The sequence below is a fragment of the Dryobates pubescens genome, chromosome 4 (assembly GCF_014839835.1).
Source record: "Dryobates pubescens isolate bDryPub1 chromosome 4, bDryPub1.pri, whole genome shotgun sequence".
Lineage (NCBI taxonomy): Eukaryota > Metazoa > Chordata > Aves > Piciformes > Picidae > Dryobates > Dryobates pubescens.
Window position 1 is genome coordinate 40,796,123 of NC_071615.1, and position 14,073 is coordinate 40,810,195.

Sequence of the window (14,073 nt, forward strand, 5' to 3'; positions counted from 1 at the left end):
GAATAAATCAGCCACAGATTTATAGTGCTGTTCTAGGAGGATTGTAGCTGGGGTTTTTTTACCCTCCCAATTCAATCTGCTCAGTTTGTGTTCTGCAGTGCTGAGGTGTCTGATACAGCCTTATTTCTCCTGTTTTGTCTGTGTAGCTGCTGCTTCAAACCCTGCAGCAGTACAGGGTGCTGTGGCAAGGTTTTCCAGTTGAGTGCTTGTGATTACATGCCACAATACCTGTACTAGAATGTGTTGTGTCATCCTTAAAAGAAAGGTTGTTGATCACCCTAGCCTCTCTTCTTTTGCTCTTTCCCCTTGACATTTTCTCCAATGAAATGACACCATGCTTTTTGTTAATTCAGATTGGCCAGACATTTCCTGGCCAAGAAATAGATTCACAAGGGGATTTCACAAGGCAGCTGAGCCTGAAGGTGGCCAGTTCAACTGACTGAATCGGTAGAAAATCAATTTAGGAAAACAAGGGATTGGGTTTCTTCTGGGATAGTAAATTTCAGATAATTGTCAGAGAATTGCAAAGGAGACAGAAGGGCCATATACCTGTGAGAGCTGATTCTTTAGGAGAGAGGAGCCATATACCTGTGAGAGCTGATTCTTTAGGAGAGAAGAGCCAGGTACCTGTGAGGACTGATTCTTTAGGAGAGAAGAGCCATGTACCTGTGAGAGATGATACTTAAAGGAGCGATGACTCCTTTAGCTGGCCAGCTAGAAATCTTCAGTTTTGTCTGAAGTTACATCTATCCAAATCCCTTGAAAGACATAGACAAGGAGACTGGCTATAAAAAGTCAACGTGTGTCACTGACAGGTGTGCTCTGAAGACATCTCTCTAATGATTACTTCAAACAGTAGGAAGGTGGGGCATACATCACCCTGGTAAAATACTGCATCAGACTGGTTTTATAAGGGCTATAGAATGAGAGACATTTCTGATTTATTAAGACAAGCACACTGGAGGGTTTCTTTCAAATTTGCATCTCTCACATAAGTGCAACGGTGTCGCCTACTTTAGAGTTACATGAAGGTGTGCTTTCATTTGAGTTTTACCTTGTCTTGCCTTGAATGAAATGCAGCTTCATGGTAGGTAAATAGCAGGAGGGCATTCCTTACCTAAAAGTGTGACAAATCTTTGTGCTAGAGCACTCTGGTTCCCTCCAGAGGATCTGTACTGTGAGAGCACTATTCCAGCTGCATGGGCCAGTTCAAGATCTGGTACCATGGGCTGTTGTCTGAAAGAGGTTTCTTCTAATAGAAGGTGGTGACCATGAAACAATTCAACTTGTAGCAAGACAGTGAGATGCATGTTTGGAGTTCAAGTCTCCTTCAGAAGTAGCTTACAGTGTTCAGCCAACAGTTCTGGGAAGAGCTTGCATTTGTTGTTCCTGATAATTTATACAGACAGTTAGGTGTATTTTGACAAGTGAATAATGGGAGCAGACAAATAGATGATTCCTAAAACAAGGTACTTGGGTCAGTTTGAACCCTCAGCTTAGGGAAACATTGACTGTCATGTGTCCAATGTCACAGAAGCAGCTGGTCAAAGAAATGGCTGAGACAATGGTTGGGGCTGGAAGACATGACTTTCTGTCCCTTGCTTCATACCAGTCACCTTGACTTGTCCTGTGTCCTTGATCATGAATATTCACATGTGCATAGCCCTCATATGAGGGAGAACTACTACTGTACTCAAATTGCCACTGGAAAAATCAGATGGCTAACAGTGCAAAAATAATTTATGATCAAAGGTACCATGACAGTTGTAAATTAATGGACTTCTGTGACCTTTCTGCATAGACAAAAAGCATTCCTGTGCCCTTTGTAGTTGAATTCTGTACATACTTCAAGGAGACCTTGGCAACTGCTTTTTGCTCTGACTTTATGCGATGCCTATCATAATAGTACTGATGCTGCCTGTTTCTGGATCAGTTGCTACAAATAGCACAGCAATAAATCCCTTTAAATATAATGGTCTAAATTATCTCCTGACCTTCAGCTGCATCCTATCAGCATCAGACTACAAATCCCCACAGTACAGCTTTTTCACTGTTTACATCAATATCCAGGATGTGCAAATAAGTGGAAAGAGGTGCAGATATAACAGAAGAATAATGAAAGACAATGGCAGGGTCTTTGCGTATTATGTGTTGCCTTTAAAGTAATCTTGCTGAGTCTTACTGTTAATGTGACAGTGAAGGGGGAAATGGCAAACCAGAGGAGGGTTGGTTTGTTCGGTTTTGTGGGTTTGTATTTGCTGTTGGTTTGGGGGGTTTGGGAGGGTTGTTTGTTTGGGGTTTGTTGGTTTTCCTTTTTAGGGCATAAAACCTCAATGACTGGAATAAAAGGAAAAAAGAGTTTTGAAGACAAATCTTGGATGTCATCACTTGAATATCTATAGGTACTTTGTAGGCACTTAACCTTTTAGAACCTTTTTATGATCCTCTCCTTCATTATTTAGGATAACCACAAATTAACACACAGACAAGATTATGCAAGCTAGACTTTGATTACTGTATTGTGCACAGAAATTACTGATTTTTCTTGGGGGAGAGAAATATTTTCCAGAATTGTATATGAACAAAGCAAGGCTAGAAAAAGAATTATTGCATTGATTCATGGAAACTGTGAGGCTTCTGCCACTGAATGAAACACAGAAAAATAACTCCAGAATGATGACGAGTCACTCTGGTGTTTATTAGCCTGTGACTTGAGACAATGCCTGACATTAGGGTTTGTTTTTTTCCTTTTAAGTCAAGTTGTTTCACAAAATTTAGGTGGGCCATAAAGACTAAAATCATATAGAATGGAATGGAGTGGAATGGAATGGCATGGAATGGAATGGAATGGAATGGAATGGAATGGAATAGAATAGAATAGAATAGACCAGACCAGGTTGGAAGAGACCTTCAAGATCATCACGTCCAACCTATCAACCAATCCACCCCACCTAAACAACTAACCCATGGCACCAAGCACCCCATCAAGTCTCCTTCTGAACACCTCCAATGATGGTGACTCCACCTCCCTGGACAGCCCATTCCAATGGGCAATCACTCTCTTTGTATAGAACTTCTTCCTAACATCCAGCCTAAACCTCCCCTGGCGCAGCCTGAGCCTGTGTCCTCTTGTTCTGGTGCTGGCTGCCTGGGAGAAGAGACCAACATCTGCCTGTCTACTATAGCTACCCACACAGAACCTCTACAGCTAACCACAGCAATCCTCTGTCTATTACCCTGCACCGTGCTGACTTCCTCTTAGCACTTGTGTAAGGACTTCAGTGCTTATGATAATCTCAAGTCACATGCTGCCAGTATTTCAATAAGTACCTCCCACAAAAATGTTCCTGTGTACTGTGCATCCTCCTGGTGCACAGAAAAGGAGGTGGAGAGGGAGAAAAGAAAATCTGTAGTTTAATTCCTTTTCTGAAAAAGAGGAGGGGGAAAAAATGAATGATTTGTGGGGTAGGCCACTTGGTATGAGTAGGTATAGGGAAATAGTGTAGGTCTTGAGAGGCATTTTGATAACATATGTAAGACTACAGTCCTAAAAGTGTAACACATGTTATTCACAAACCCAACAGAATACAGGCAAATGTGGCTATATAGTTAACATATTTTAATAGGTACCTTGAAAACTATCATTTCTGCACATAATGAAGAGCCAGGGCATTCTTAGCCTATATCCATCTTTTAATGAGTCCCTTATGCCTTAATGAGAAAAAGAGAGAGCTAGAAGCACTATTGTAAGCTCGTGGGTATCCCTAAGGAAAGAAATAATTGGACTTAAGGGGAAAAAAAAATGTATGCAAAATGAGTATCTTATTTGGAAGCTTGTAGGTGGGCCTAGGTTCAAAATTTCTCATTTAGATTAGCTAGCCTGGGATGCTGTTGTCCTGTACTGGGTGGTATCCATTTTAAAAGAACCAGTCCACTAGAGAGAACTCCTCTGAAATTATAGTGACAAGTAAGCTGTTCACTTTGGAAATGACCCAGTTTCACAGTGAAGTATGAAATAACACTGTGATTCATTAAAAGTGGTCAAAATTCTCATTGCTGCTCATTCTGGAGATGCACCTAAACTTACCTAGAAAAGAGCCTTGGACTATTTAAATGTTGCCTTTTCTCAAGACAAATTTATGCATTCTCAGGTCTTACTTGCTGTTGGATATTACACAGAGAGACAGAGAGCCTTCAAAGACTATCAGTGTCTTTGTCTTATAACAATATTTCCCAGCTTTTCATATAATTGGCCATATGTACATTGCCAGGGCTGGGAAAAAAAAAAAAAAAGAATAAAAAAGAAAAAGGAAAAAAAAGAAAAGAAAAAAAGAAAAGAAAAAGGAATTACATTAGTCAAGATTTCAGTGAAATCATCCTGGAGAGAAGGAGACTCAGGGGTGACCTTATTGCTCTCTACAACTACCTGAAGGGGGGTTGTAGACAGGCAGAGGTTGGTCTCTTCTCCCAGGCAACCAGTACCAGAACAAGAGGACACAGTCTCAGGCTGCGTCAGGGGAGGTTTAGGCTGGAGGTTAGGAGGAAGTTTTACACAGAGAGAGTGATTGCCCACTGGAATGGGCTGCCTGAGGAGGTGGTGGGGTCGCCATCGCTGGGGGTGTTCAGGGCGAGGCTTGACAGGATGCTTGGTTGCATGGTTTAATTGATTAGGTGGTGTTGGATGATAGGTTGGACATGATGATCTTGAAGGTCTCTTCCAACCTGGTCTGGTCTATTCTATTCTATTCTATTCTATTCTATTTCAGAGATCCACTGGTAAGTGACTATAAACATCTCTTACATAGCTAATCCTGTATAGCTCGTCATACTTTATGGCCTACAGTTGCAATCCAGGCTGTCTCCTTTCTCCTTAAAGTCCATCCCACGCCTGCACGTGGTGTCCGGGTGTCACTGAACCCTCACAGCACTGCACTGCTGGTTAGGTGGAGTGTGCTTTCTCCATGTTCAGTGAGATGCATAGATCCCATGTGCAGAAGAGTTCCACTGTTTGGTTAGGTGATGGTCATGTGTCTGGTTACATGACAGAAAAATAAATCCTCTATATTCAATCTTCAAAATGCTTCGGTATACAGCCTTCAAATGAAGAGCCTGTGAAGCTTACCAAACTACCACTCTTTCTTAACATACTGCTTCATGATAAGCCAGGCAGCAATGCCTAAAGGATAAGGTCTGAATTTGAGTTTGGAAAAATCCTGGGGGCATCCTTTTGATGACCTTTAAAAGAATTTTTTTTCTAAGCTTCACTTTGCTGCTTGTATTTTTTCTCACTTTCTGTTACTGTAGGTCACTGAACAATAGATCTTCAGTGTCAAACGAGCCACTGATGTAGTACAAATCAACAATCAGAAATATTCAAGTAATAACAACCTCTCTTCTTCCCCTCTCTCTGCTTTTACCTTCTCCTCATAGCCAGACATACTTTAGAGCAGGCAAAAACAAAACGTGAAGAGTGCTGGAAGTGTGTTGATTGGCTGCTAATGTGTCCTGCCCACCCTGTGTTATGTTACTTCACCAAAGAAGGAAAATACAACATGACACGAATTCCAGTAGGAGTGCAGCAGTCCCACATAAACATCATCAACTTGTTTCTATACCTTAACACACCGAGTTTCTGTGCCAGCAGTACTTACCTTCATGCAACCCAGTCTCCACTTTCTACTTGTAGAAAGTCCTGGCAAAGGCCTTGTGATGTTAAAAGCGCTGTTTAAAACAGGAGGCTAGCCTCAACTTCTGTGCTGCTGCAAAATTCTTTGGCTTAATTAATTTTAAAAATGCATAAAATAGGAAGAAGCCAGGAACCTGTGAGAAAATGTGTTTTGTCTGTACACAGCACCCTCTAGGCCACACCTTGTCCAGTTCTGTGCCCCTCAGTTTAGGAAAGAGTTGCTGGAACGTGTTCAGAGAAGGGCAACAAAGTTGGTGAGGGGTTTGGAACACAAGCCCTATGAAGAGAGGCTGAGGGAGCTGGGGTTGCTTAGCCTGGAGAAGAGGCTCAGAGGAGACCTCATTGCTGTCTACAACTACCTGAAGGGAGGTTGTAGACAGGTGGGGGTTGGTCTCTTCTCCCAGGCAACCAGCACCAGAACAAGAGGACACAGTCTCAAGCTGCACCAGGGGAGGTTTAGACTGGATGTTAGGAAGAAATTCTTCATAGAGATAGTGATTGGCCGTTGGAATGTGCTGCCCAGGGAGGTGGTGGAGTCACCATCATTGGAGGTGTTTAGGAGGAGACTTGATGGGGTGCTTGGTTGCATGGTTTAGTTGATTGGATGCAGTTGGATGATGGGTTGGACATGATGATCTTGAAGATCTCTTCCAACCTGGTCTGGTCTGGTCTGGTCTATTCTATTCTATTCTATTCACCATCCTTCATCATTGACATCTGTCAACAGATGAAACTATAATATTACTGGTTTCTTTTCATTTTCACCTGGATATATTCTCTTCTCCCAAATTCAAAGTTATGTATAGGCAGACCTTTTGCCTGGGGCAACCTCTGTTCAGGTTGTTTTCAACCTCATTAGGGAACAGATCCTGGAATCTAATCCTGAGCAAGGTCAAATGAAGGGATGGCCTCAGGTAATGTGGCACTAATGGAAGAGCATCTCATGCAACTGACCACGGGATTTGCAATACCAAGAAACCAAACAAGGACCCACAGAGCTTTGAGGTGGTGGGCACAGGGCAGTTAAAAGCTGGAGAGAAGTTCACAGAGGTGCTTTGTAGGTGGTAGAAAGCCTGGGGAGCTGAGACTGTTGGAGGTGGAGGTCCAGCTTAGGGGGACTTTTGGGGAAGGAGGTCAATGGAAATGTGGGTCTGAGGAAGGGCAGCTGATATGTGAGGTGAGGCAGGAGTCCATGACTGCCAGGCAGGTCAAGGAGAGGACACCTCTGGGTGAGAGGCAAGGAGTTTTGAAGCAATGAGCAAGACTGGGAAAGCTAGCTAGCAACATGGTCACAAAGGGGTCTGTGCAGCCAAAGCAACAATGGGAACTCTTCTAACCAGTACCTGCTGTGGGAAATTTGCACAAGACAGCATCTACACAAGTCTGCACAGGTCACTCTCATTCTCCTCATCTCAGATGCACCATCACTTTTGCTTTATGGAGCAATAATGACAAAACAGTGAGATCCATTTCGGTTTCCTACAGTGGTTTGATGTGTCTGATACCCCGACGTGCAGGGCATATGGACTGTCACTGAAGCTATCTTGATAGCTGGGGACCTCTAGCTAAAGAAAATTGTTTGCAATTATGAAAATGGGGCTTCATACCTAAAACCTTTAACGATGCTGGCAGGCATATGGAACGAATTCAGGTTTCTGTTTCTGAAAGGTAATCCTCTGGCAGTAATGACTAAGGTCTGTAATTTATTCGGCTAACGTCCCAAGTCTTTCTTGCTTTGTGACGTCCTCTTGCTTGGGCTTCAGGGCTGCAGGATTATTTTTTTTTATATATATTCTTTTTTTAGATTTGATAATCCTGTTTAACCTTCCTGCAAATGGAACCCCAGGGAGAAGCTGTTCAGTTACCCACGATTAGTTTTATAAGCAGCATTATTAAACCATCCATTAGCTGTGGTTTTGGTGGGGGGTTTTTTTAAACTCCTTTATTAATAGCAATAGAGGATTTTGTACAAAGAATAAAAGGTGGCACTATATGAAATGGTTTCAGACTCCAATACATTTCCTACCTCTGAGTAGAATTTTTAAAAGAATGAGCTTTGTCATATGAGATTTTGTTCCAAATCACCAGCCTCTCCCACCTCATTCTTTCCCCACTTCGTGTGTTTCTCTCAGGTGCATGGAATAAGGCTATGCTAGATTCTGAGAGAAGAAATGCTATTGGACAGGGCCAGCCCCAACAGTCTGCCCGGTTTGCTGTCTGCCTGCCTAAAGTTTAGGATCTTACTTCCTCATCATCAACCTCGCTGCTAGAGACAGACGATCAGAGGACAGCAGTCCAACCAACTGCGTTTGGCACTTGGGAAAATGGACCAGGAGAGAGGATATGGTTGTTGCTTAATAAATTGATGAGCTATTGCTGCAGCTGGGGGAGAAGGGAGATGGGGTACTTGAAAGTGTCCTGCTGGGATGTGTGAGTCACATGTTCATAAGAGCACTGGGATGCTCAGGGTAAGAATAGGCATCTGCCTTCTCCAGCCCCATAGTCTTCCAAGGAGAGCGTGAGAAACAGAGTGCAACATAACAGTTCTCCCTGCTGCATTTTCAGTGTCCAGCTCTGTATTACATGAACTCAGTGGCTGTACACAAACCACCACACTCAAGAGGCACTTTTCCCCATAAATTTAACTAATTGCCTTTTGCACCTTTTTATTCTTTAGTCTTCAGCAATATCCCCTAACAACAAATTCCCCAATTCCTTCCTGTGTGAAAAGGTTCTTTTGCTTATTTTTAACTCCGCTGTTGAGACAGAGCAGTCATTGCTTATTCACTTCCTCCCTGTCACTCCTGATTCCCTTTGTTCTCAGGGTATTGTGTTTGACAAGGCTGTATTTTAGATCTTGTTCTGAATTTACCACAAACAATGTTTAAAGCTCTGAGTGTAGCTGAATGCACTTTGCCTCTGTCTGCTCCCTTGGGAGTGTTGTGATGCCATCCTCATGCCTGGCAGGCTAGGTCATTTACATTTTAAAACCTGGATTTAGAATGGATATGTAAATTGAGTTTCCAGTGGGTATAGTAACTCCTGCTACTTAGTTTTAAATTAAAATCCTAATGATAAATTTAGGACTTAAGATATAGGCTGTATTCCTGGCCCCTTTGTACTAGAAGGATCATTAAGGTGGTGGAGTCACCGTCCCTGGAGGTGTTCAAGAGGGGACTAGATGTGGCACTTGGTGCCATGGTTTAGTCATGAAGTCTGTGGTGACAGGTTGGACTTGATGATCTTTGAGGTCTCTTCCAACCTTGGTGATTCTGTGATTCTGGGTGATTCTGTGTAGCAGTTTGATTTGAGCAAACTGATATAAATGCTCAGTTAAAACCAAAGAGCAGTATTCTTTTCTCTTTACTGCAGGTTCAGAAGCTTGTGTTAATTTGGACTGACCTTTTCAAACAAAGATTTTTCTTTTCAAACTTACTTTTGTGATCCTTCAATGAAGAGAAAAAATTGAAAGCATATTCTTGTGAGGCCTAAGCAAGCTCCACAGACAGCAATCTTCTCAAGAGTGAGTTTGTTCCATTCCCAGAAGCAACATAAGCAGAGTACTATTGCTTATGAACATGCTAAAAGCGGTGTAAATTCATCTTCTTAACAGGGCTGCCTTCCTTTTCTCTTTGTCTTACTACAATAAAATAAGATCCATGCAAGATTCCAGTGGGCAATATCATTTTCCTTTATTTTGTTTAAAAAATATATACTGTAAGTTAAAAAAAAATAGATTATATATAAATATATACACACACACATTGGCAACAAATAAAAAAGGGCACTTCCTGTACTATGAATAATCACAAGGTATTTGAATGACTACATCCTATTATATTTGCAGATATTTACTAGCAGTAGAACTGTCAAGAATACCAAAACCAATGTTTATCACCCACACTGGAGTAGCATTTTCTGTAACTGTTTTAGGATCTCCACAGGGAATTGAATAGGCTGGCTGGGGTCTCGTGATAATGTGCAGAACACTGTTTGCTACATTCTTTTCCCCAGGGTGGGGAAAGAATCCTACCCCTCACTGTCCATTGTATTGTTTTTATTAATGGTCAATTTTCAGAGTTATGACACAAACAGAGCAGAACAGCAAATGTTTATATTGGTGTATTTGTATTTGGTTCAACTCTCCACAGCTGAACAAGCCATTAGCAGATGAAAAAGCAGCATTACAGGGTTCAGCTAGGACCATGATATTGCCATCTGCAGTTCTAAACAATAACCTTTATTATTTAGTAGGCCATGGCCAGCTGGAACGGTTACTCAGTCCAGAAGTACTTTAAGAACAAGTCAACAAGACAATACAAAATAGAGTTGCTCCTTTGGAGCTGCTTAGCATTTGCTTTTCACACAGTTTGGGGTTACAGGAAGAGTTTGTGAAAATCAGTGATGTAAAAAAAAAAAAACAAACAAAAAAACACAAAACAACAAACCCCAACACCACCCCAAAACCACCCCAAACAGCAACACTTGCTTACTTCTCCCTTTTAAAATGTGTCATATATACAGTTCAGAAACTTGTCATCACTCTGTGCCATTAAAGGGCATGGAGCTCAGATGCCTCTGCACTGTAACAACAGGAATGGCTTCCAACTTCATGTAGAAAACCCCAGCATTTCTAGCATGACTGACATCTAGATTGTCCTCGCCCCTGCCCACTGTGGAAGGTGTCTGCCTGATTCAGGTGCGGCCACACTGAAGGGAACAACTTTTGCAGCTTTCCTAGGTAGGTAGAATCACAGAGCAATCAGTGCACTCGAGTTTCTCATTTGCTTGTTTTCTTAAGAAATGTACCTATTCAGAGGTTAGGAGGATGGTGAAAGGGGCTTTTCTTCTGCTTACACATACCAAAGGAAATGGAACTGGCTGACACAGCTCTTTTCCCCAGGCTACAGAAAGAAATTGGGAAACCTGGGAACTGAGGGTCATTTAAGGTGAGGACCAGGGGCTGGTATTTTTCCTTGTCTCCTCCCAAGAGCTGCTAATCTCATCCTGCTTCACAGAAACCCAAGAAGGTATGTGTACAGGCTCATGGGAAAGCTGTTCTCACTTGACAGGGTGGGAGGAAAGGAGAAAGGTCAAGAACAGAGTGTTTACCAAAGCCATGTGCTCCTAGCTGTGTGTTGCTGCTGAGTGCAGCTGCTTCCACTCTCGGCTGGCACTTTGTGGTTTTGAATACTAGAGCACGAAATAAAATATGGGGAGATTAATACTTTTTTTTCAATATCTCCACTGTGGGCTGCTAAAGGAAAGAGAATATTGCACAAGTGCACGTTTCATTCATGAGCAGAAGCTTAAAGCAGAGTGCGCTATTAGCCACCAAAGTCCACGGTCTAAGACCCCAGAGCACAGCACAAATACAGACAAGGCATAAATTCCCTTTTAAAGAAATATACTTAGAGGAGCAGTTGCATAATTCTGCAAGCTAAGGAGAACACTGACTCACTAAGTCAATATTTGCTCAATCTACTGGGCCAAATTCAACTCTTTTTCAAGACAGAAACGACTTGGCTGTAGTTTCACAGCAATGAAGGGGCTTGGCTATGAGAATAAGAGGCAGCAGCTTCTGCTTCTTGAGCACTTCTCTTCCAAAATTTGTGATCACTGACCACCTTCTCAGGATAGGTTGTCCTTCAGCCTTGAAGGCTTTGGGCAGCTTGTCCTTCATATTTGATAGAATCACAAAACTTGAAATGGGTACTTTTGATACAGTCCCTCCTTCGTTTCGACTAGTAGTAATAACAGGAAAATACAGGACTGAAATAAGAAATCACTTTCAGTTTCAATAAGGCAGGTAGTAAACACTAAAATGTGACTTATCAGGTCTTTAAGTAAGGAAGCATGGCTTCCTGGGATGCACAAAGATCAGCTGGTGACAGAACATGATGAAACTGAAAGATTTGCTCCATGATCTCCTTTGTTATTTCAGCTCTTATGGAGACAGAAAAAGGAAAAAAAAAATCTCTGCAGTTTCAGGCAGGGAGATGTTGTGCAATCTGTTGCACCACTGCAGAATCCTGTTCAGGTTTCAGTCTGCTATGAGCAGGGTTTGAGGTGAAAGCAACAGCAGTCTGGGAAACCTACAGAAAAATTCCTTGGGAGTATGTAGTGATACGTTGTATTATTTTAAAACAATTTAATGTCTCATTTTAGTACTTATTTGAAAGTATCATTCTACCTTTAAAGACCCCTCTTTCAGAAGGAACTGTTTCCTTACCCAGCAGCAATAAAGAGAAAAAGAACAAATACTTTCTCCCCTTTTGAAGGCTTCACAACCTGCAAGAAGAAGGGAACTGTGGACTGAAGTACAAAGGAACTCTGCACTGAAGTACAGATAAAAAGGGAATGCTATTTTGTATTTTCTCAGTAGCTCCTTTTAAAACTTCACAGAGAAAGATATAAAATAGGTGCCAGCACCTGAAACAACAAGGCACTCAAATAATCTGACTCCTGTTTCTCCACCTTTCCTTGATCAGCAAAACCAATTACTGTTTCTGTGGGCTGATTTTCCCATTCTGTTGTAAATCAGGAGCAAGTCCACTGAACTTGCACACATGCTAGCTCAGCCATGCCCTGATGATAAAGGGTCTTTTGATAAGTGAGCTTTCCTGTTACTGGAGGAAGTGCTCCTTCCTCAGCTTTCTTCCTGAGCTAAGCAAGCCTTGGGAAAGCTTAAAGAAAGTAGAGAAGAAAACAGTTTGGACAAAAGGGGAGGGGAAGAAGAACTGCTTGAAAGAGTCCAGGACAGAGCCACAGAAATAATTAGGGGAGGGGAACACCTCCCTTATGAGGAGAGACTGAGGGAGCTGGGACTCTTTAGCTTGGAGGAAAGGAGACTAAGGGGTGAGCTCATAAATGTTTATAAATATGTGAAGAGTGAGTGCCGAGAGGATGGAGCCAGGCTCTGCTCAGTGATGCCCAGTGACAGAACACGGGGCAATAGGTGGAAGTTGAGGCATAGGAAGTTCCATGGAAATATGAGGAAAACTTTTTCCCTGTGAGGGTGACAGAACACTGGAACAAGCTGCCCAGGGGGGTTGTGGAATCTCCCTCTCTGGAGATATTCAAAACCCACCTGTATGTGACCCTGTGTGATCTGGGGGTTGGACTGGATGATCTTTCGAGGTCCCTTCCAGCCTCTAACATTCTGTGATTCTGTGAAGTAATAAATGTACTGTTTTGGTTTAGAATCACAAAACATTGGTAGACATGAATTAAGATAACAATGGAAATGCAAGTTCTGGACTGAAATGCTGCTGCTTTGTGATACTCCTAAAAGCATTTGCCTTGTCAGCTTCAGGTGATGGCAGAATGCTAATTTTCCTTTCAACTGCTTGTCATGAGTATTTCCTGATGTTCTGAATGAATGGTGATCAAAGGTGCTCAAAGTGTGTTTAACCTTTTAGATCTGCCACTTAACAAAGAATATATTTAACACCTTATGTTAAATAAATAAACAAATAAACTTTGGGTAGTCTGTAGTTATTGGTCAGCCAATATGTTAAGTATTTATAAACCATTCAGCAACAGATTTGTATTGATAGCATCTAAGCAGGGTTCTTTTAGAACGTATGACTAATGATCATTAATTGCTCCATAAATAAATGAAGCTAAACAGCACCTCCTTGTTAACTTCTTTAGAAAATAATAGCTGTCACTAGTGTTATTCATAAGAAAAAACTAAGGTAGAAGAAAATGGTCAAGGGAAACAGGTATGAACTGTCTACAAAACTTGTACTTAAAAAGCCATTCTTTCTTGTTACCTGTTTAATAAGAGGGTAGGAATAAGAAGATTATCAGAGGGATGAACAGTGTACACCAAGAAGACTTCCTAAATTTCCACTCAGCAGATTTTAGACAAATTTGCTGGAGTTAAGACAAGCAAACAAACAAGCAAAACAAACCAGCAAAACAAACCAGCAAAACAAACCAACAAAAAAACCCCCAAACCACAAGACACCAGAAGTTGTTCTGGAGGATTAAGCATCACACACTTATTTTTCCAGGTACAAATAACTGCTGAATTCCTGTTTTGTGAGAAAATATGATTAACTTTGTCCCAGTTGAGGGCAAATCCTAAAGCTTTTCTCAATAACTTAAGAGTTGGGGTGCTTGAGCACCAATTAAAATAATCTGTTAAATATTTAGCTCTTAATACCTCATTGAAACAACATAAACCTCAGCCCCCAGGTTGAACGCATATCTGCACAGCTCTGCTTTTTAAAACTGGAAGGCACTACAATTAGAACCAGCTCCTTTTAAAACCTACCTTATAGAATTCAAGTCATTGTTGTTGACCTCATTAATTTAGTCACAGATTCTTTTGCTAGTTTCTCAGTAGCCTTTAGCAAGCTCCAGCAATCTGTAGCCGA